Source organism: Hakea prostrata, chromosome 6 (genome assembly GCF_041222555.1).
Source record: "Hakea prostrata isolate BN-2017 chromosome 6, UWA_Hpros_2, whole genome shotgun sequence".
In the NCBI taxonomy this organism is placed as follows: Eukaryota; Viridiplantae; Streptophyta; class Magnoliopsida; order Proteales; family Proteaceae; genus Hakea; species Hakea prostrata.
Window position 1 is genome coordinate 26,692,362 of NC_142605.1, and position 22,259 is coordinate 26,714,620.

At 35.2% G+C, this 22,259-nt stretch overlaps 1 pseudogene; it reads right to left on the reverse strand.

Moving 5' to 3' along the window:
* Nucleotides 1-12,368: 12,368 nt before the first annotated feature.
* Nucleotides 12,369-14,058, reverse strand: LOC149012976 (small ribosomal subunit protein mL103 (rPPR7) pseudogene; annotated as a pseudogene).
* Between the last annotated feature and the right edge of the window lie 8,201 nt (nt 14,059-22,259).

The following is a 22,259-nucleotide window of genomic DNA, read 5'->3' on the forward strand; positions in this document are numbered from 1 at the left end:
TAGCCTTGAAACGATCAAGGGACCCATCACTTTTTAACTTCTTTCGAAATATCCACTTGGTCTCCAAAGTCTTAGAGCCAATTGGTAAATCTACCAATTCCCAAGTATAATTCGCCAAGATTGAATCAAGTTCACTCTTGATTGCCTCCTTCCAAAAGATGGCATCTAGCGATGTGATAGCCTCTTTATAATTAAGAGGATCCTTATCTACCAAGTAAACGAGCCACTCATCATCCTTATATTTGGGTCTTTTGAGTCGTTTGCTTGTTCTTGATTGATTTCCATCACTAATACCCAATTGATTGATATTCTCTTCAATTGGATCCAACTCCCCATTGATCAATTGGCTCTCCTTACTTATAGATAAGGCGGAGTTAAAGGGGAAAATTCTTTCAAAGAACTCAACGTCCCTTGATTCTATGATGCTATTTGGTTCAATAACATCATCCATGGATTTAATTACCATGAATCGGTATGCCGTGCTATTTATCGCATACCCCAAGAACACACAATCACATGTTTTGGGACCTAGTTTCCTTTTCTTGGAATCCGGTAATAACACCTTGGCCAAACAGCCCCAAACACGTAAATGTTTTATACTTGGTTTTCTACCAAACCATTTTTCAAATGGAACCATACCGGTCTTGTTATGTGGGATTCTATTTAATAGATAACATGAAGTCAACATGGCTTCCCCCCCCACATATCAAGTGGTACATTTGAACTCAACAACATGGAGTTCATCATCTCTTTAAGAGATCTATTTTTCCTTTCCGCTACCCCATTTGATTCCGGTTGGTAAGGAGCGGCCGTTTCATGGATAATTCCATTTTCCTCACAAAACTTATCAAGATTAAAATACTCAGTCCCTCTATCGGTTCTAAGTCTTTTAATCTTCTTGCCAAGTTGATTTTCAACTTCCGTTTTGTAAGATATAAATGCCTTTCCGGCCTCATCCTTTGATTTGAGCAAATAAATCATAGTATATCTAGAATAATCATCTATGAAGGTGATAACATAATTGTTTCCTCCCCTTGACTCATATGACTTATAGTCACTTAAGTCACTATGGATCAATTCCAAGAGATCACTCTTTCTATCCATAGTCTTGTGAGGCATTTTGGTTAACTTAGCCTCCACACAAGTTTTACACTTGTCCTTGGGAGATTCCACCTTTTCGGTGATCATCCCTAACTTGCATAGTTTGATGATATATTTTACACTACTATGACCTAACCTACCATGCCACAAATCAAAAGAATTAGACGAAACAACAAAGTAAGCAGAAGAGGTACTCGCCTTTTCAATTACAACATTGGAAATACTAAGTACAAACAATCCCTCACTAAGATATCCCTTTCCCACAAATACATTGTTTTTAGTGATAATTGCCTTATCACTTTCAAAAGCCAACTTCATTCCTACTTTATTAAACAAATGAATTGAAATTAAATTTCACCTAATATCCGGCACATGGAGAACATTGGTGAGAACAATAGTTTTTCCCGAAGTAAGTTTCAAAGTCACCTTACCTTTTCCCATAACAAGGGCACTTTGGGAGTTTTCCATAAATACCTTTTCATCATTTGAGCCCATGGAATAGGAGGAAAACATCTTGAGATCACCACAGATATGTCTTGTAGCACCGCTATCCAAAAACCAATCCTTTGGTTTTTCAACAAAATTGGCTTCTGTGATCATAGCTACAAACACATCATCTTCAACTAGGTTCACCTTTTCAACTTTTTTCTTCTTGAACCTACAATCTTTCTTAAAATGGTCAACCTTTCCACAAACAAAACAAGTCAGTTTCTTCTTCTTAGAAGACTCATCATATTCTTGATGACTTTTCCTCTTCTTGTTTTGCTTGTTGGTTTCCACCAAGTTCGCTTTTAGGCGACTTTCTCCAAGGTCTTTTTCACCTTTGTCTTTGAACCGATTCCTTTCTTCAATCTTGATCCTTACAACCAACTGGTCTAAGGTCAATCCTGTCTTCTTATGTTTCATAGACATCTTGAAAGCATTCCATGAAGGTGGAAGTTTCTCAATCAAGGCACCGGTTACAAATTCTTCAGGTAAGACCATTTTCTTTTTTGCTAGCTTCCCAACCACAATTTGAAATAAATCAATTTGGGTTGATATTGTGTCACTATCTTTCATAGTAAAATTTAGAAAGCTAGCCACCAAGTATTTCTTTGAACCAGCATCTTCAAGAGAATATTTTTTAACCAAAGCATCCCAAATCGAATAAGCATATTCTAATGAACTATACACATGGTATAAGTCATTAGATAATGCATTCAGAATTCGATTCTTGCATTGGTAGTCCGCTTGAATCCAAGCCACCCTTTTGCCCTCCTTAACAGGATCAATACTTTTTCTCGGCATGGGTTCAGTCAAGGTAAATGCCACCCCAATTTGGGCTAAGGCAAATAGCAACATTTGCCTCCACCTTTTGAAGTTTTGACCTCCAAACTGTTCGATTTTGTCGAACTCAGTGACAATCCTCATCTTACCCAAATCCGGGATAAGATCTGTCACTGTTGGAATTACATTAGTGGGGATTGAATCATGAGTAGCAAGGAATGGATATCTCATACCATCTATGGCAACGAAAGTGTCGTCACCTTGTTTGTTGACATTACCTTCAACGGTATTGCCATCTCCAAGACTTGCCATTCGATCTTCCAAATTAATTACCTTAAACTTGTTGGGGTAATTGTATTACAAATTCTTCAAACATATAAAAGTGAAATTGCAATACAATTGAGAGATGAAGATCTTTAGCAAATTTGAAGAGCTTGAAGTAGCAACTGAACGAACCACTGATTGATGAGGTTGAGTCACACCTTGATGCTGTCTTTAAGGTAATTGATGCACCCTACTACCAAGGGTTCTTCGCACCACCACCTCCAAGATAAAACAACCTCCAACTAGAAGATGAGGTAGTTCTTCTAGTCCCTTAAAGGAGCCAAAAGCTAGAGCACAACACTTAGACAACTCAAGAAAGAAATGAACTTTGTAAAACAAATAATGTGAGTGAGGAGAGTCACAATAGCACACAATATGCAAGGAAGGGTTGGGTTTATATAGGCCCAAACCACACCTCCCCACAATGGGAGAATTGAATCAATGGTTTGTCCCTCCTCCACTAATGTGAATAAACCCCCTTGACCTAACCTCCCCACTACTTGGGGAAGTAACTCTCATATTCACTTCTTTGGAATGAATAGGCTTTAACCCATTCAAAGACCTTAACCCCCACTCATGGTAATGGCCATGAATGGTCATGAAGTTGAAATGAGAAATAAAGGTCAAGAGTTAGAATTTGAGTAATTCCACCATTCAAGTTAGCCCACCTCATCACCATGATCAAGACCTTTAAGACCCATGACCAATGTCATGAAGAGCCTCATAACCAAAGTCATGAAGGGCCTCCTTTAACCAAGGTCATGAAGGGCCTCCTTTACTCATGGTGCCTCATTACCACCCTTACCTCAAGGGTCCCACACACAAACAAAACAATTAAATAAAAGAAATGCAAAAACTAATTTTGAAACTTAATATATAGATAATATAGATTTTAATAAAAAAACCTAACAAAGATTCTGGATTTTTGTTTGCTCAGAGCTTGGCCTGCTTTAGGAAAACATCGGGATGGAACTTCTGGGCAGCTGTGAGACTACCCTTAATCTTCATGATTCATCTGCATTTCATCCAGAAAATGAAATCAGAAATCAAAGAACAAAAGACTACTTCACAAATAAACATTGCAATTGAGAAGCTTGTGTAAGATTATACCTCATGAAAGCCACCTGGGGTTTCATCTTCCCTGTCGCAATCTTGACGAAATCGGCATCTTTGAAGGAAAATGTAGCATTAGGTTTGCCTTCGTAAGGACCTGAATTTCGAGGACGAAACCATCAGAATGAAAAATCTTAAACGATTGCATCGCAAAGCACAAGGTTTGCTCAAGAAATTCTCGAAGATTTTTGAAGTCAACGATATAGATTTCCTCATTAGTTCCAATTTTCTGAAATAAAGAGTGAAATTAGAATTAGGGCTTGAGAAGATAAAAGAGCAAAGAAGGAGGAATTATGACCTTGGGGGCGATGTTGATCCGATATAACCAGGGATTTGGAAAACTAAGGATTTAGAATTGGTAGAACCGATTTGGGAATCAAATGAAGGAGGGTCTGATTTTGTTGATTAATAAACTTTAATCCCTTAAAATGTAAAAATTAAAAAAAAAATTTAATTAAAAAAATAAGGACAAATTAGTCATAGAAGTGATAATTTGTCCTTAAATTAATTTTTTCTATAGTACAGTGAGGCAAATGTAAAGTTTCAGTTTTTTTGGACTAAAAAAAACATAGACCAAACCTCAAGGGGTCCAGATGAAAATTACCCTTCTTTTTTAGTAAATCTCATTTACAAAATTCTAGGGCTATGATCTATTGTCTTGTCTTAGAGAAATTGTGTACACCTCTAAAGCGTCATAACTAGACATACCAAGAATATATTTCCTCCATAGATTTTAGTCTGTCTTCTAAATTTAAAATCGACTAATCTATGGAGCAAATCCGAACCCTTCTCTTGAAGAAATTGTGTACACGTCTGAAGCTATTGACGTGACATACCAAGAAAAAATAGATTTCCTCCATAGATTTATTTTATGCATAAATCAATGTGTAAATGACTCACAATTTCAAATTTTCAATGAGTGGGGTTGGATCATGAAATTTTGAGTTACACGCAATTCGTAAGTTTTTCACTTATTATAAGTAAAATATAAATACTTTACATTTTGTAGTAGAACTTGATGAGCTAAAGCTTTCTTTTAAAATGTGGGTGTTTTGTGCTATTATTCATGGGGAATGTAGTGAAAATGAATCTATACAACTAACATGGATCAAATCTTATTTTTGAAAAAAAGGAGGAATTGGGGATTCTTAGTTATTTAGGATCATATACTAGACACATGCCTTGCACATAGTAGATCTGTTTATGTTGTTTCGTGTGCTTCATTTAGTTTCAGGATGTTCATTTTTATTGATCTCTTTCTCCAAATTGGTCAATCACTTCATAATGTGTTTTTTTTATCTTAAACACCAAAAGACCTTCTACTCCATTTACTTTTTTATAGTCTTTTAAATTGGACCATAGACTAATGATGGGTTCCCTTAATGCAATATATTACTTGTGGATCCAAAGCAAACTAACACTATTAATCTGCCGTTAAGTATATATTAAATTTCAAATGTAAAAGGACCAAAGTGCCCCTCAAGTTATTTAGTACATTGTATTAATATATGGTTTTAAAAAGAGATTGTTGGTCATAAAGGATTAATCATATGTTAATATATATATATATATATATATATATATATATATATATATATATATATACTAGTAAAAAACGTACGGGCAAATGCACGTAGTGATATATGGGGTAAAAATCGAAAGAAAAAAATTGAAGCAACTATAAATTTGAAAATTTTTTTTTGAGAAAATAATCATATTAAACATCATTTTATTTTATGACTTTTGAAATCATTAATTTATATCTATAACATTATTTATTCAATTCTTAAGGTTATTGTTTAATTTAAATAATAGTAACTCATTAGTGTCATTATAATGCTTAGGTATTCTTTTTCTTATTTCAATGTATAAATTTTTTTGACTTTGATATAAGAGGTACTCCAAGTGCAGAATGATTTATCTTAAGGGGCTTTACACCAAATAGTAAACAAGATATATATATAAATCAAGCATCATTGAAATTCTTTTGATGTTTATATTATGACCGAAAAATATTTGATGTTTATGTATTCTTTTGAATATGTTTTTGTTTTTTATTTTATTTTCTTCGTTATTCATTTTTAACATACATCATTTTAAAGTATGAAATAGTTCGGCTATATAAAATTTAAGAGGTGCTAACAGAGCCTAGTATGCTTTACTTCGTACATTGGAGAGTTTTGTACTAATAGAAAATAAAATATATAACATGAGCAATCAATTCCTAATGATGGCAATTCGTTGGTTTGTTAAGATCGGATCTCAATTTAAAAAATAGAAAATGAAGAATAACATAACTAAAGCAAGAAAATTTACCAAGTTTAGAAAGGGTGACCGGGTTTCTTAAATTGCATGACAATTTATTAAATTTCTTCTTTTCCACTTCCATATAAATAATTTACAATTTAAGTGACACATTTATAGATGTTCGGTCTTAAACTTGTAAAGAAGCTTTTCTTCTTCAAGAAGGTGTTGTCAACTGATCATTACCTTTTCAAACTTGTCAATTTTTTTCTCTTTTTTTGAAGCCAAAGTTTGTGCGTACCTCGATTAAAACCTCCTGGGGTAGCTTTGTACATATATAGCAAGGTTTCACCCTTAACCTTAAAAATGGTCAAACTCTTGACCTTGTAGTATGAGTTTTTAAATCTTGGAGATCATTTGTACATCAGTGGGCATTTTCTTCCTTATTTTTCACACATTACTTTTAATTGAGAATAGTGCTGGCCAAATCATGTGAGACAAATCATTGATAATGTTGGACAACTTGAGATAAGTTCTATATGTATGCATAGATGCTTTCTAACAGGGTACATGATTATATTGAATCTCTGCAAAAGGAATTGAGTAATGCAATTTAATAAGACATATGTAAGAAATAAAACACTTCAAGAGATTCATTAGTCTAAATGGAATTACTTTGTGGAATTGTTATGCATAAATTCAAAAGTTATCAATTTATGCAAATACAAGAAATTAGATAAACCAAATTAAATTAAAATCACTGGATATTGAATCTTGAATATTTTCTAAGAGGGATATAGAGAGCGAAGACATTGAGAGAGATTGAGAGAAGTCAATAATTAAATCAAGAGAGAAATTAAGAGAGGGATTAAAATTAATGATAAATTAATAATAATTTATGACTAAAATGTCTAAATTATCCTTGTAAAAATAAGTAAAGAAATAGCAAATAGTACAACATTATTGGTATTTGGAACAATGATAAGGACAAAAAATGACAGAAAAAGATTTGCGAAAAAGGTAGAGTACATGCTTTTATAATAGTAGTATAAAACGCATTCCACGAAACAAGGTAATCATAACTTTCAGCCGCATTTGGGCACGTAGTTATGCGGTTATACATTGAAACCTTCCATCAAAGCTTGAAAGGCACAGATGGGGTCAATCTCAGTCAAAATGACACGGGCACCAGACTGCTTGAGAGGAGAAGCACATCCCTTGCCGACATCTCCATACCCTGCCACAACTGCGATCTTTCCAGCAATCATAACATCAGTAGCTCTCATCAATGTAAGTAAATATATCCAACTGTGTTTCCCCTCCATTAATGGTATCACATTCTCCTACTGGAACTGAGAATTTCCATAGCTGGCCATATTATAATCAACTTGAATGTTACAAACATAATAGTTTGCAAATTTGAATGTTACAAATGTTATAGTTTGTAAACTTAAGGAGTGCATATATGATTTGCTTGAAATTTTAAAAATTAAAAACAAGAGTGGATCGATGTTCTTACCTGTCTCACTACCAACTCTCCTTGCAATTTTTTTGTTCTCAACAAAAATGATTTTCCCATCAATTTCTCCAAATATCCCTTCTCCTGGAAAATTTCAAATTCTATGACATTTAATATGGTTTTGGTTGAATGGAATTAGACCTTGCATTGTCAACAAGAGCAGCTGCCATTGGGTGACTTGATTTACTCTCAACGCTTGAATTCCTTCGAAGTTCAAAACATCCAATAGCTTTATATAAAGAGTGGAAAAAAGAAGAAACTTATTTTGGTCGCAATGAAGGAGATTGGACTGTACCAGTAAATAAATGTGTTGAGGCTAACATCACGAGAGAGTTCTGAAATCTGTAACTACAAATTCTCCTCTTGTAATCGTTCCAGTCTTATCGAAAGCCATGATTTTAATCTGAGCTAGAATCTCAAGATTATATCCTCAATCCCAATCTCGTCATCAATAAATTGAATATAAAATCATAGAGTATATCCTCAATCCCGGGCAATGAAGAAATAAAGAAACATAGAATATAAAATTAAATACAAAGAATAATAATAAAAAAAAGGAGAAAAAGAGAAAGATAAATAAATTGAGAAAGAGTACCTAATTGTAGAGTATATTATTTTCCAAATTTTCTTAACCCATGCATATAGAAAGGGAAGAGAATAAATAGGAAGAAAACAAGGAGAGAAAGGAGATACAAGAGAAAAAATAGGGATTGAGGAGTTAGTTTTAATTAGGAATGAAATTTTGAATACATAATAAGATTCTTTTTTCAAAAATTTCCTTAAGCCACGTTTATAGAAAGAGAAGAGAATAATTAGGAAGAAAAAATGAGAGAGAAGAGAGGAGAGAATAAATAGGGATTGAAGAGTTAGTTTCTAATTAAGAATAAAATTTTGAATACCTAATAAGATATTTTTTTCAAAAATTTCCTTAAGCCACGTTTATAGAAAGAGAAGATAATAAATAGGAAGAAAAAATGAGAGAGAAGAGAAGAGAAGAGAATAAATAGGGATTGAGGAGTTAGTTTTTAATTTGGAATGACATTTATGCCCATTATTTTACCTTTAAAAATTGTTCTCAATATTTGGGGGGCCAAATAGTGACATTTCACATGTGGGAAGAGACTGAGAAAATTATGGAAAATAAGAGAATTAACATTATTTTAAAAAAAATCCCTGGGCCCTTCTATATGTCCGCCCCTGCCTAAAAATGAATCAAATTAATGATGACAAGTCAATAAATTGGTGAAAACATTCAAAAGAATCCAAATTTCAAGTTCCGTAGCAAATTCGAAGAGCTAATAAGAAACTCTTCGGCAATCATTAAAATCTTCTAAAACTTTGACTGAAACTTTCCTAATCCTAAAGGGAGACTGTATCAAAATTGCATACCCATCCACATAGGGTAATTGCCTGCAATTATCCTTTTACTCTTCAGTCCTATTTCTAGTAGGAATCCTCAATAACTCCAAATTTAAAAACTGCTTTAGTTGAAACTTTGCAACCTAGGCTTGCAGTTGCAAACTCCATTAATTGGGTTGCTTGCTGAATTGAAAGATAAAGTGAAGGAAAATTTATACATCTCAATTCTTCTATACAGTTGTAATTCTGCTATACTCTTAATCAAATTTTGATTTTGAATTAATCTCTCAAGAAAAGTAATCGAATCCAACCGGTAGCTGGTGAACACAAATTTACCTCATGAACTGAGGTTGACTTTTTGATCAAGCTCATACCTGCGAAATCCCATCTTCAGCTTCATATTGGAGTAGCAGGCTTTAGCTTCTTCTCTATTCTTACTGAGAAGGACACCCTAGAATATGGAGAATTTTCTAATCAGACGATCTGAAACTTAACACAAAAAAAAAGAGCAAAAGATTGGTTTCCGCCTACCTCTTGTAGATACCAACCCTAAGAAATCGATCATTCCGATCTTTTGAGATCGATTATCGATCCATCTTCCTTCTTCCCCCATCGTCCTTAGAGATTGGTTTCCGCTTACCTCTTGTAGATACCAACTGGAAACTCTAAGAAATCGATCATTATGATCTTCTGAGATCGATTATCTTATCGATCCATCTTCCTTCTTCCCCCATCGTCCTTCTCACCATCGTTCGACCTTTTCGCAATAAGATAACAAACACATAGATTTAGAGAGAGCGAGAGGGATTTAGAGCGAGTTCGAGAGGGAGAGGGGATATAGAGAGCGAGAGACTGAGATTGAGAGAGGTCGTGAGAGATAGTGGTGATTTAGAGAGAGATTCAGAGAGACTTCGAGAGGTAGAGGGATAGAGCGACAGAGTTTGAGAGAGATTGAAAGAGGTAACGAGAGAAATCGGGATTAAAATTAAGGATAAATTCATAATAATTCATGATACAATGTCCAAATTATCCTTGCAAAAATAACTAAAGAAATAACAAATAGTACAACATTATTGGTATTTAGAAAAATCCTCAGGACAACAACGGACATAAAAAGATTTGCGAAAAAAGTAAAGTACATGCTTTTACTATAGTAGTATGATATATATATATATATATATATATATATATATATATATATATATATATATATATATATATATACAAAAAACAAGAAGAAAAAAATTAGAGCAAATTGCATTGGCACTCCAAAATAGACGCCTTAAAGTACTGACACCCAACTTTATGTATAAAAAGCACATAGATCCCAAAATTGAATTATCATTCGATATATTTGTCAAATTTATCATTGAAAACCTTTCAAACTGTTTATTATAGGGATATCTTTAAAAATAAACAATGATTTAACTATTTTCAATGATAATTTGACAAATATATTCAATGAAAATCCAATTTTAGGGTCTCAGTGCTTTGTGTTAGTGCTTTAAGGCCTCCATTTTGAGGTGCTAGTGCAATTTGTTCAAAAAATTATAATAACAAAATGTATTAAATAACTTGAGGGTCATTTTGGTACATCAACGTTTGAACTTTAAATATACTTAACGGTGACTAACGATGTTAGTGTAGTTAGGACCCGCATGTAATATATTGCACTAAGGGGACCCAAAATCTCTTTTTTATATTTTTGAACACAATGTTGTGGTTTTAAGACAAGATGGGTTTGTACTTAATAATGCTCTCTCTGGAATTCCACCCTCTAATGTTTCTTTCGGGCTTACTTCTAATTATGATTCTCATGCATCTACACATGAGAATGCTTCTACTGATTGTAAACATACTATTGTTTCTAATAAACATGCATTTGACACTGTTTTCCTCTTGCTCTTGGTATTGCTTCTAATAGGCATGTGCTTGAAATTGCATTTAGTTAGTCTACATATAAGAAAAACTCAAAAAAATAATCTCATGAATTAGAAAGAAGTTTATATAATATTAAATCATTTAAAAATAAATAATAAAAGTAGGAAGAATGTGCTGCAAGACAAAAGTCCTAATCTCGCCAAGCAACCTCACAGTCCCCACGTGCCATAAATTCCAAATTGTGAACCATTAGAGACAACAAAACAAAGACGACAACTAACAAAGACAACTCATAACCAACACCCAATATATACAAAACTGCACATAAGATTATCCCTAGCTATAGACCAATTAACCAATAATCATTCAAAAGACCACACCGAGTGATGTGCATTTGCATTTGCATATATATCCTCCGACATTGTTTACATTAAAAAAAAAAAAATCCTCCTACATTATATGCTTCTCTCCATTCTAAACCCCCAAGCAACTTGCTCTCAATCTTATAAGAGGTACACACATCAATAGTTCCAATCTCCTCCATTTTTTGGTTATTTCCAAATTCCAATCACTCAAAAACACAAAAATAGTTTTTTTCTTTCATATAACAGAAGTAGGTTTCTTCATAACTTGAAGTGTTATAAAGGGAACTATCAAAAAAAGAAAGAAAAGAAGTGGTCTCCAAGGATTAATACCCATATTCATAACCCATATGATGAGACAAAACTCTCAGCGGCCAAATCCACGATTGAAGCCGTTGATCCATCTACTGTGCATTCGATATCTATACCCACCACATATATATATATATATATATATATATATATCATACTACTATTATAAAAGCATGAACTCAAAAGTCATGGCTACATTTTGCTTTCCAAAATAGCCTCCTTCCCTAACTACATTGATATAGTTAATTGTGTCCAAAATTGTAAATTCTCATTTTATACTTCCAATAATATTTTACATGTTCAATGCAATTTGTGATGTCCAACATATAAAATGAAAAAATCCATTTGAACAAAGATTTAATCATTAAAATTTCCAACACATAAAATTCTCCAATTTAAAACTCAATCGGTGCATAAAAAATATTTTGGTTAGTAACTATTTCATCATAGGATCGACGTTCTTAGTGAAATCCAAAAAATTGAAAGAAAAAAAAGTCGTGAATTTGTGCCCCTAAATCTACTCTTGAATTTGTCTTTATAACTAATCCCCAAAGGCCACAAACGGTATTTCTTTCGTATGGTTTTGCCCTTTCACCATTATCCAACGTACATGCATTCATGGTCAATAAGTATTTGCCATAGTCATATTTATCCAAAAAAAAAAGTACCCAATAAAATTCAACTCAAAGATAAAAATTTTATTACACAAAAATAAAATATTATTAGAGAACATTTCACACGTGCACGTACATATGCACGTGCGTATATGTATATATATATATATACCAACTCATGTTGCATGATTGCATCACCCGCTTATGACAGATGATAGTGACGCATGAATGTCCAAAAAGAATCTCTCTCTAATGATTAACTAAGTAGCCACCTCACCTCCTTTTTCCAAACAAAACTGAGAGACGTCTCAAGTTTTTTTTTTTTTTTTGAAGAGGCGTCTCAAGTTTGTTCCATGCATTTAGAAAATTTGGTGGAAACTTATTCACTATTCTTTCTCATTACTCCTTTTGCTTCCTTCACTTTTGAATTCTTCACTAGCCCTTCAACCAAATGCCTCATTGTTCTAAAGTTTGGAATCTTATCTTTAGTTATACACTCCTTGTAAACCTCAAAGGCCTTGTTAATCTCCCCTTTTCTACATAGATGATACATAAATGTCCTAAGAGTTGCAGCATTAGGAGTACAAAGATTTTCCTCTAAGGCTGTCATGTACATTTTTAGCTTCCTCAATCAAATCACGCCTAGAGTAACGGGGGCCAAAGGTAATTGTAACTGATGGTGTCTCTGGCTTCAATCCTGCAGAGCTAATCTCTTCAATCAAAGCCAAGACATACTATAGTTTCCCATGATGGGCCAAAATCTTCACATTATCAGCACAAACATTTGAGGAACCCTTCTCAATCATTACCTTCCAGGTTTTCCCAACTTCATCGATCTTAACATTCTTATATAGGGAATCCAAGATTGCCATATAATTGCAGTAACCTCTACATCCTCTCTTCCATTTCTTTCAAAACTGGAACATACCACTCACACAACAACTTGATTAAAATACCATAAGAAACCTTATCGGAAAAAAAATGCCATATTTCTGAGAGACTAGGTACTGATCAAATTTCTTGCATTGATTAAATGCAGAAAAAGGAGCATTAAAGGGTATAGTAGATCTTTGAGTGCCAAGCTCATCCATCTGATCAAAAGTCTTCTGATCAGTCATTCCTGCAAGATCATAAGATCAAATTAAGGTGGCAAGGAAAGATTTTTCCAGTGATCTTGGGATCCTTCTTGTGGGATTCAATTAGAGCTTCGATGTCACTAAAGTGATGAGATTTCACTAGGAGCCTGACAGCGAGGTCTTGAGAAGGCTATCGTAAGGGTTATCGAAGAAAGGCGCTTCACAGGGTTGAACAGAAAAATGAGGAAAAAAACAAAGAAGTTTTGATAAAAGAATGCAAATTACCCATATTAGTAAATTTAATGAAGGAGATAAATTACTAGTAGATCATGATAATATCATAAAACAAAATCTAAAAGATAATACATATTTATATACTCAAAGACAAGATATTAATAAATCAAGATAGGTATAATCTAAAATGTATTCTTACTCAAGAACAAATTATTAAATAAAAAGAATAAATCATTTACTAATAAATTATGTAAATCAAACATCATCTAAAACGCATTCATAATCAAGATCAAATTATAAATTTAAAAAAATAATCAATCACTAAGAAATCATGTAAAACCATAAACTTGAACGTAGAAAAATAAAACAATAACATATTGAAAATATGAAGATTGTACTTATCATGGCAAAATCACAAAAATAATAATCACTTTTAGATAGAGGGCCTTCAACACTCTATATTATCTTCTTCTTTTCCTACATCCTTGTATTTCGTCTCTATTCTTACTTAACCAATATGGATTTTCAATTCTGTTGTTTAATATACTCACCATTAACTCCACGTTCTCACCATCTTTCTTCTCTCCCCTAAATATTCCCTCGATTTTCTCTCCTCTTAAATCCTCTAAAACTCCACATTTTTCACCATCCATTTCTCTCTCCTCTTAATATACTTCAATATTCCCTCAATATTCTCTCCACCTAAATCCTACTAAACTCCACGTTTTTTTCCACCATTCATTTTTCACCATGCATCTTCTCTCTCCCCTCAATATTACCAAAACATGTAATATAATTTATGCAGCTATGAGACATTAAACCTTGGACCTCCTCCTTTATTCAAAGTGATTGTTAACCGTTTATTTAATCCTCAACCTATGATTGAATTTAGCAAATAAATTATAGTAAGTTTGTCAATCTCATACCAGTTCGACCTTTAACCATAATTATTTGAATATCAATACAAAATGCCAAGACTACCCCTATGCTTTAGTTACAGGTATTACAAATAGTGAGTAATGATGATGGTGATGCTGAAAAGAGTAAAGGAATGAGAAACCTATTGAACTCCCAAGGATGTAAGCATGTCTTGGGAAAACAGTTTGCCTTCCTTGGAATTCTCCTCTTTAATCAGGGTTGAGTTCATTTTCTCAACAGCTGCTTGCAGATCTTACAAGAATTTAAGAGCTTGGAACTGACCCAAAAAACATAGCCCAAATATTACAACACAAATACACATCTCATGCATCCAGGAAATAATAAGCAGTTGCACCTGTACAAGAGAACTAATTAGTATGGCATCCCAACAGTAATATACCAATAAGAAAAGCTTCCAGCCATCAAACGGAAGTTCTGGAATAAATGGAAGTCTGAAATTTCATCCCTAAACAGAATAGAAGCTTTCAAAAGTTATAAATTTAGCTCTAGAATCTAAACAAATTCAACGTCTCATCCTTTTTAAGAAAGAAAATAAAATAGAACTTAGTTTTTCTTTTTCTTTTTTTTGTTTTGAATCCAAAATTCTCTTCTTTCTTAATTTGGTCAAAGAAAAGAGAATACCAAAAAATTGTGAAACATCAATTTTTGAACCATGTACCTAACCAACAAAATTTGGAACACTGATGCTTGAAAATCTGAAAGGAGTAGTTTCTGATCTTAGAGCTAGTGGTCTAATACATCAGATGTGCCCATCAGCTGCAACAGCCATTGGCTTCTATCAAATGCATGCGAAAGAGCAAGGTGAGCTTGTACACAACCCCTGCAACCGGATCCGATCAATTAGACTACAACGGTAGTTACCCTACTATCACAAAGGAGATGCTTGTGATAATGTTTACAAACCTTCAGATGTTAAGAGTTGCAAGACAGACATCGGAAAGGCCAAGTTTTGTGAGTTTAAGAATTTCTCAAATCTTGCAATTGTCAAGAAAGACCTAAGATCAATTTGTTTTACAAAATATTGACGTGAGATCAGTCTTGGGGAATTTAACTAGACATTTCTTGAGATCTCTTTAAAAATTGAGAAAATGAACGGGTTGGCCTTAATACCTACATGATGATCATGGATCATGTTAAGCACATGGAGAAGTGGAAAAAAGATTAGCAGAAAAAAGATACAGAGGGCCTTCATCAAGCCTCTTCATAATTGAGCCCGCAGCAGAAAATTCTCCACAAGAGACAAAAGATAGTTCCAATCCGTCCTACAAATTGTTTAATTCAGAGTCTATGCGGTAGGTGTCTCTAAATCTTCTTCACCGTCTTCATGATCATAAACCTCGACGGCTACAAATAATTGGAGGCTTTTCAGGGATGGAATTCAGAAATTAAACATAAATAAAATTTAAGAACTGATCTAGTTAATGGGTTGCATCACGATGGAAAAAACATATGTGAAACTTGATGGGCTGATAAATAATTATTTATTTTTTTAAAAATGATTAAAATATTAATAAACTATATAAATAATTATGGAAAAAATAGGAAAAAAAATTAAAGAAAAGGGTTTTGAAAATTATAGAATAGCTATGTAAGTATTTTCAAGTGTAGCTTGTGTGGTTTCTTTATCGGTTTTGATATGCTCAATCTTTTCTTTGCTGAAAAATTTAAATATTCAGTTTGTATTTAAAAAAAATAGAAAAATTTGTTAGCTAGGTACATGATTGTTTCTTTGTGTAGAAAAAAAATATTTTGGTATTGTTCAATAACTTATGCAATCATTTTGGATGCAACAATTATCATGTTTGGCTGTGGGAGAGGAGTTGGTCCGCAAGGTGGACAGCCAGTGTAAAATCCCCTAAAATCCTAATCCAATAACACTGTTGTTTTAAGTCCGCGAGCTTGAAGTGCAAGTAGAAAGCAAATTTGGACCATCCGAGTTAAGACTAGAAGTTCGGGAATCGAACCTATGGACTTAGATGAATTAGGAGATGAAAGTCAATCCAAAAGGTTTAAAAATGAGATTTTAGCATGCAAGAAGACCTATGCTAGAAGACTTCAATGTCAAGGTAAAATATACCGTTGATTCAAAAATATTTAGATGAGTCTACCCTTCAAAGCCCGTCAAAAATCGCTTTCACATGTGAAAGTTATGGGGGTGATCAATTTGACTAATCAGCCCCACTCAGAAAAGGAATGTTTCAGAAATTTAAGTCAAGAAACCCTATTTTATTGTCTTTTAACTTAATAAACGAATTGTTTATGCTACTTGGACGCTAAGTGCTTGGGAGAGGAGAAGAGCTTGGAGTTTGGAGGAATCTTTGCACGATTGGGGGTGTTGAAGCATGAATCACAAGGATAATCGTATGTTGAGGTAACAAGACCTAAAAAACCCTATTTTCAACATTTCCTTCATAGTATTTATGGTGGTTGTTTGCAATAATGATGAGAATGGTGGAAGTTGTCATGAATTGAAAGCTTATTCTTATTCCCTATTGTGTTTCTAACCACTTTGAGTGTTGGTTGGTTTCATTTCACTCATTTGAGACCGATCAACCCTCTCTGAAATGCCTACGGGTGACTCTCTGAGAACCAAATTGGGGCCTTTTGATTTTGGACTAATTGTAATATTTTGAAAGTGTTTTTAGGACAATACTACTATTCCATTGAAGTCCAAAAACCTCCAAATCTTTTGATTTCGAAACAAACTCAAAATAGAACTTGTTTACACTCTTGAATTTTTGAATTTCTTGGACATTTGGAGATCATTCTTGTCATTGATGGGTGAGGAATACACTTATCATCTATTGCGTATTTAAAATGATTCTATTTCTTATGATGGCAAATGTTGTATATATGATTTTATGAATTGTTGTGAGACTTTGTGTGGACGTAAGGTAATGTGACATGATGTTTGAGAATGTGAAACGTGATGAAGTTAAGTGGCATGGTACTACCTATGTAATTATATACCAACCCAAGGTTGTGGGTTCACCCATTACCTATGCATCCACTTAGACTCACTAAGTGCATGGTCATAGGTGTTTAAATGTATTGGCTAATGGACCCTGATAAGTGCTACTACCCTTTTGGCAGTGGTATTGAAACTGAGCAACCCGTGATGGTAGTGGCAAAAAGACAACTTGAGTGTCGTGAGGAGACAAATGCCCATTGTTATCATGTAGTGGTCCAGTTGCATATATTGAGGTTGGGCTCATAAGGCGTCTGAAAGACGACTTGAGTGCCGTAAGGAGACATGAGAGGCATCCGCCCCAGCATATGTGGATGACCATAGGGTTAAGAATTGGTAGCTTGAAAGATGGCTTGAGTGCCGTGAATAGCATTCCTAGGTGGAGAAAGATGCTGGACCAAAAAGGCACTAGGTATGAGAGAAGGTGTCTGGACCACATGTAGTATGAGATGTAGTTAACCTTGCATTGGGTCAGACTTATCCCTGACATACGCTAGTTCTTAGACCAAATGGTGTTGGTGAGAGAATGGTGACCTAATCCTCAACCATGGTGTGATGTGACCTAATCCCATTGTTGCGGGTTCCCAAAAGATGACTTGAGTGCCATGAGGGAGAGTGACGAGACTACCCAAAGGAGGATAGTGTTGGAACCTAATGCGTGTCAGCCATAGAGACTACATTTTTTAGAGTTTAGGAACATAATTCATATATTTTCTCATTATATTTATATTGCTTATTTATGTGTGTGATGGATGTGCGATGTACAATTATGTTCAACTCATTGAGTTCTGTGGAACTCACTATATATATAGACCCTGTTGCAGGTTGTGAGGACACTCTTTACTTGGAGAATTCACCGCCAGCAGAGTCTCACAAGGGACCGACAAGCGAGGACACAGAGATACAAGGAGAGATGTGTCCTGCTTGGACTGCACTTATGGAGTCTAGCCTTTCTGAGGCCATGGAGATTTCTCATGAGAAAATAGTTGCTGTAATTGTGATTAGTTACATTGTTTATCTATTTGTTAGACAATAGCACTACTTGTACTCTTAACTTTCCTCGATAACATTTAAACTTCCACTGTTAAACAATTTCTTCCTTTCATACACTGACTTCGAATTCATTAACTTTGATTATAATTTGATGATGACTATAATAACTTAATGATTTGATATTGTAATTCCTTTACTCTTTGATTATGCCATGTGGTATTGCATTGTTATGGATTGCCCGCGAACCTGATCTCGGAGTGTATCACCCCCACGGGTAATCAAGTATGTCTGGAACCGGCAAGGTGGGATGTGACAGCAAGGCTAGGGATAGCCACAACCATAGCCATAGTGACTTGCAATGAGGGGGAGGGCTGATCCCACATGGTAGTGTTGTGTTGCTCTTGATGGCAACAAAAGTAGGACAAGATGTATGTCACACCCCACCCGTTGGTATGGGTCCAGCCTGACAACTTGTGGGTGCAATTCACAGTCACAAGATCCACGGTTTACCATCAATGAAAATAAATGCATGCAATAGTAATTAAGAGCAAGAATAATCTAAATAATTAAATAAAAAAGGAATTATATGAGTCCAATACTCAAAAGAATGAACGAGAGAAAAAAAGAATAAAGTATTATGTTCCAAAATTTATAGAGTTCAGCAGAAGCAAAAGTAAGTTAATTCGGTTTGATTATTTTAGTTCTCTCAAGGGCAATGGTCTTTTCTTCAAATTTTGCAATGAAGGGAGTCATCCAACCTTCCTCCACTAACTTCTCAAAATGACGCGCTATCTGCCTCCTCCTGCCGTTAATGGGTGCTATAAGCGCACTCCAAGCATCCCAGGTGGCATAGTGGCATACATTTCCACTTCCCATTGGCGCCTCCATTACTTCTTCATAGGGGTCAATCCAATCACACGGAATTTCTTTTGATCCAATATACCCATCTGTGTAATATAATTCAACACACAAAACGGAATGAGTTCTGACGAACTCAGTAAGGAAACACATCTCACATACATATCGACATTGTATCATGGTAAACAACATATATAAAGAATGATATGCAAGTATATGGATGCAGCTATAACTCTAACAATGCAAGTCTCTGAATGGTAGACATGCTTTAAGATATAACACTAGCTCTCCTCTAGGTAGGTCTAGTCACTCTGATCACTCACAAACTGATTACCTTTATTGGGATCCCGGGCAAGGGATTTAGTCCTCGTCAACCAACCATGGATCGAGTTTAGGTCCACACTCTCTCACCACAACCATTGGCATGAGTACTATCACATGTTAGGGTCTCTAATCCAATGCAAGGTCATTCAGTAACATACTACATTTTACCAAGAATCTTCCCTTATGGCACCAACCAACTCAGTTCATTATTCTTCTCTACCTAGGAATGAGAATCCTCACAGACTGGTTACCTCTGTTGGACTCCATTCCCTAATCCTATGGTCATCCACATATTGTTGGGGCAGATGCTCTCATGTCCCCTCACGACTCCCGGCCGCTCCTTGGACGCCCATGAGCCCAACCCTAACATATGCAACCCTACCAATGCATGATCAACAGTAGACCACTGAATCTCCACATAGACTGGCTATCGTTGTAGGATGAGACAAAGTCACATCACTATCATCACGGGTCATTTAGCTTCAATACCCCTACCAAAAGGGTAGTAGCATGTATGTGTATCTAGCCATGCAATCTAGACTTCATAGGTATGTCATCCAGTCCCATACCACAGCCCCAAATATCCTAAACAATGGATACCCAAAAGCATACCTTCAATAAGAGTTACATCACATCATCAACCACTATAATATATGATGAAGCATTCAACATCACATAGTAATTGAAGTACTACTCATCATTCACAATACATAACTAACCATAATTCAAATGAAAATACTATTACAACAAGGTACAAGAATACAAATGCATTTAAGGTTATGGTGATTCATCCTAGATCATGTTGGTATATATATGTAAGCATGTAACCTTACCTATAGAAGCGTAAAAATGACTATAATTGCAACCGAACATTACAAAATCTAGAGAAGTTTAGAGACTACTTAGAATAGGTTTATAAAAATACATTAAAGATATGAGTCAAAACAAAGCAACAACCAACCAGACTGGGCTACTGTGACTCGTCCGGTCACTTATGGCTATTGGTTGGGCAATCGACTGCCCCTATTCCGCACAAAGATCTCAAGTCCAAAATTCTGATATCCCAATTTTAATCGATTTTGGGATGGTCTAAATCCAAATTTCATCCTTAAGGAGCCTACATCACAAGCACAAACCAAAACCTAGAATTTTAAATGATTCAATAACCACGTCATCTCCTTCAATTAGATTAATCCTTTATTCGGATGCAAGGATCCGTTTTCGGACATGATCTAATCAAGATCACTGATGGGAGAATAGAACCATCACATATAACTTATCACAAAATTAAGGAGGATAGATTCAAACTATTTAAGAGAAAAGGAAAGGGTATGGAGAGTGTGACATCAACTTACCTTCGAAAGATTCGCTAAACTGATGAGGGATTGGATCTTCCTTGCAAAACACGCTTCATTCACCTCCCAACATGTGCTGTCTGACTCCTAACCATCCACATCAGCCTCCATGAATATATTTTTAAATAAATAAGACGTGGTTGGCAATATATAAAGGTTTGGAGCAGTCACTTGGGGCGGTTGGTTGATCAACCAACTGCCTTAAGCAACTGCCCCTAGTACTTTTTAGTACTTGGGGGCTTTGCCCAACCGGTTGTTCCCCACTGACCTAACCCTAAACAACATGTGAGGGTGTTCTTACCTTAACCCCGGACATCTCCAATCATAACTTGACTCCTAATGACTATCCACTTTCCCAATCCATCAAGGTTTCCAAAGGATCTCCTTCGAGTTCCCAAAATGGCAGATTCTTCATAAGCAAAATCCAGATCCATGGACTTAGGGTATGGATCATGGACTTCAATTGGGATTGTCCACAACTTATTATGGGTGGACCTTCAGGTATTCAGACCTGCAATATGGATCCTGGGTTAGAAATACAGGGGTTGTTACATGTAACTTCTGTGGTAAGGAGTTGAACTCAGGTGGCATTAGATGGTCAAGGCTCACATCACTGGTAGTTTGAAGGATGTTCCCACGTGCACTGAGGTCCATGCTGATATAGTGAAGGCATTGAGAGAGATAGAGAAAGCAAAATGGAAGAAGAAATAGGAGAAGGGGAGGGATGATATTGCAATAGAGAAGATGGTGCAGGCACTGTCATTGTATAGAGTTGACTCAAATTCTGATCGGGATGTTGATTTCATTGATATTAGAGAGCAGGAGGAGAGGAAAATCAGATGGGCAGTAGCTGAGAGCAGGGAGATGCAATACCCAGAACAATAGAGGGCCAGAGTTAGTCCCTTTAAAGTTGTAGTGGCAGGAGCATTCGGTTCTAGGGACATGGGTGGTATACGTGGTATGTTCAGCTGATCATAGAGTCATAGGGCCACTCCTACAACAGATCATCCAAAACCATTTGACTATCCACGCAGGAGAGATCTTATCCTAGAGCAGGATCCTGACCTTTTCAGAAGTAAGGGGGCCAAGCAGCCCAAGATTACAGGTGCATGGAAAGGGATGGCTAAAAAGGTAAAGAAGGTAGTGGCAAAGTGGTTGTATTACAGTTCTATTCCTGAAAACACAACATAGGTCCGTATTACAAGAATATGATTGACAATATAGCAGAAGCAAGTCCTAGATATGTTGGTCCCATTCCTAAAGAGGTGATGACCACCTTACCGACTGAGGAGAAGGAGGAGCTAAAAGAGTACGTCGGTAGTTTGAGATCCTTGTGGGAGTCATATGGATGCACCATTATGTGTGATGGATGGACTGGTTCAACAAGAAAGTCTATTGTCAACTTTATGGTGTAATG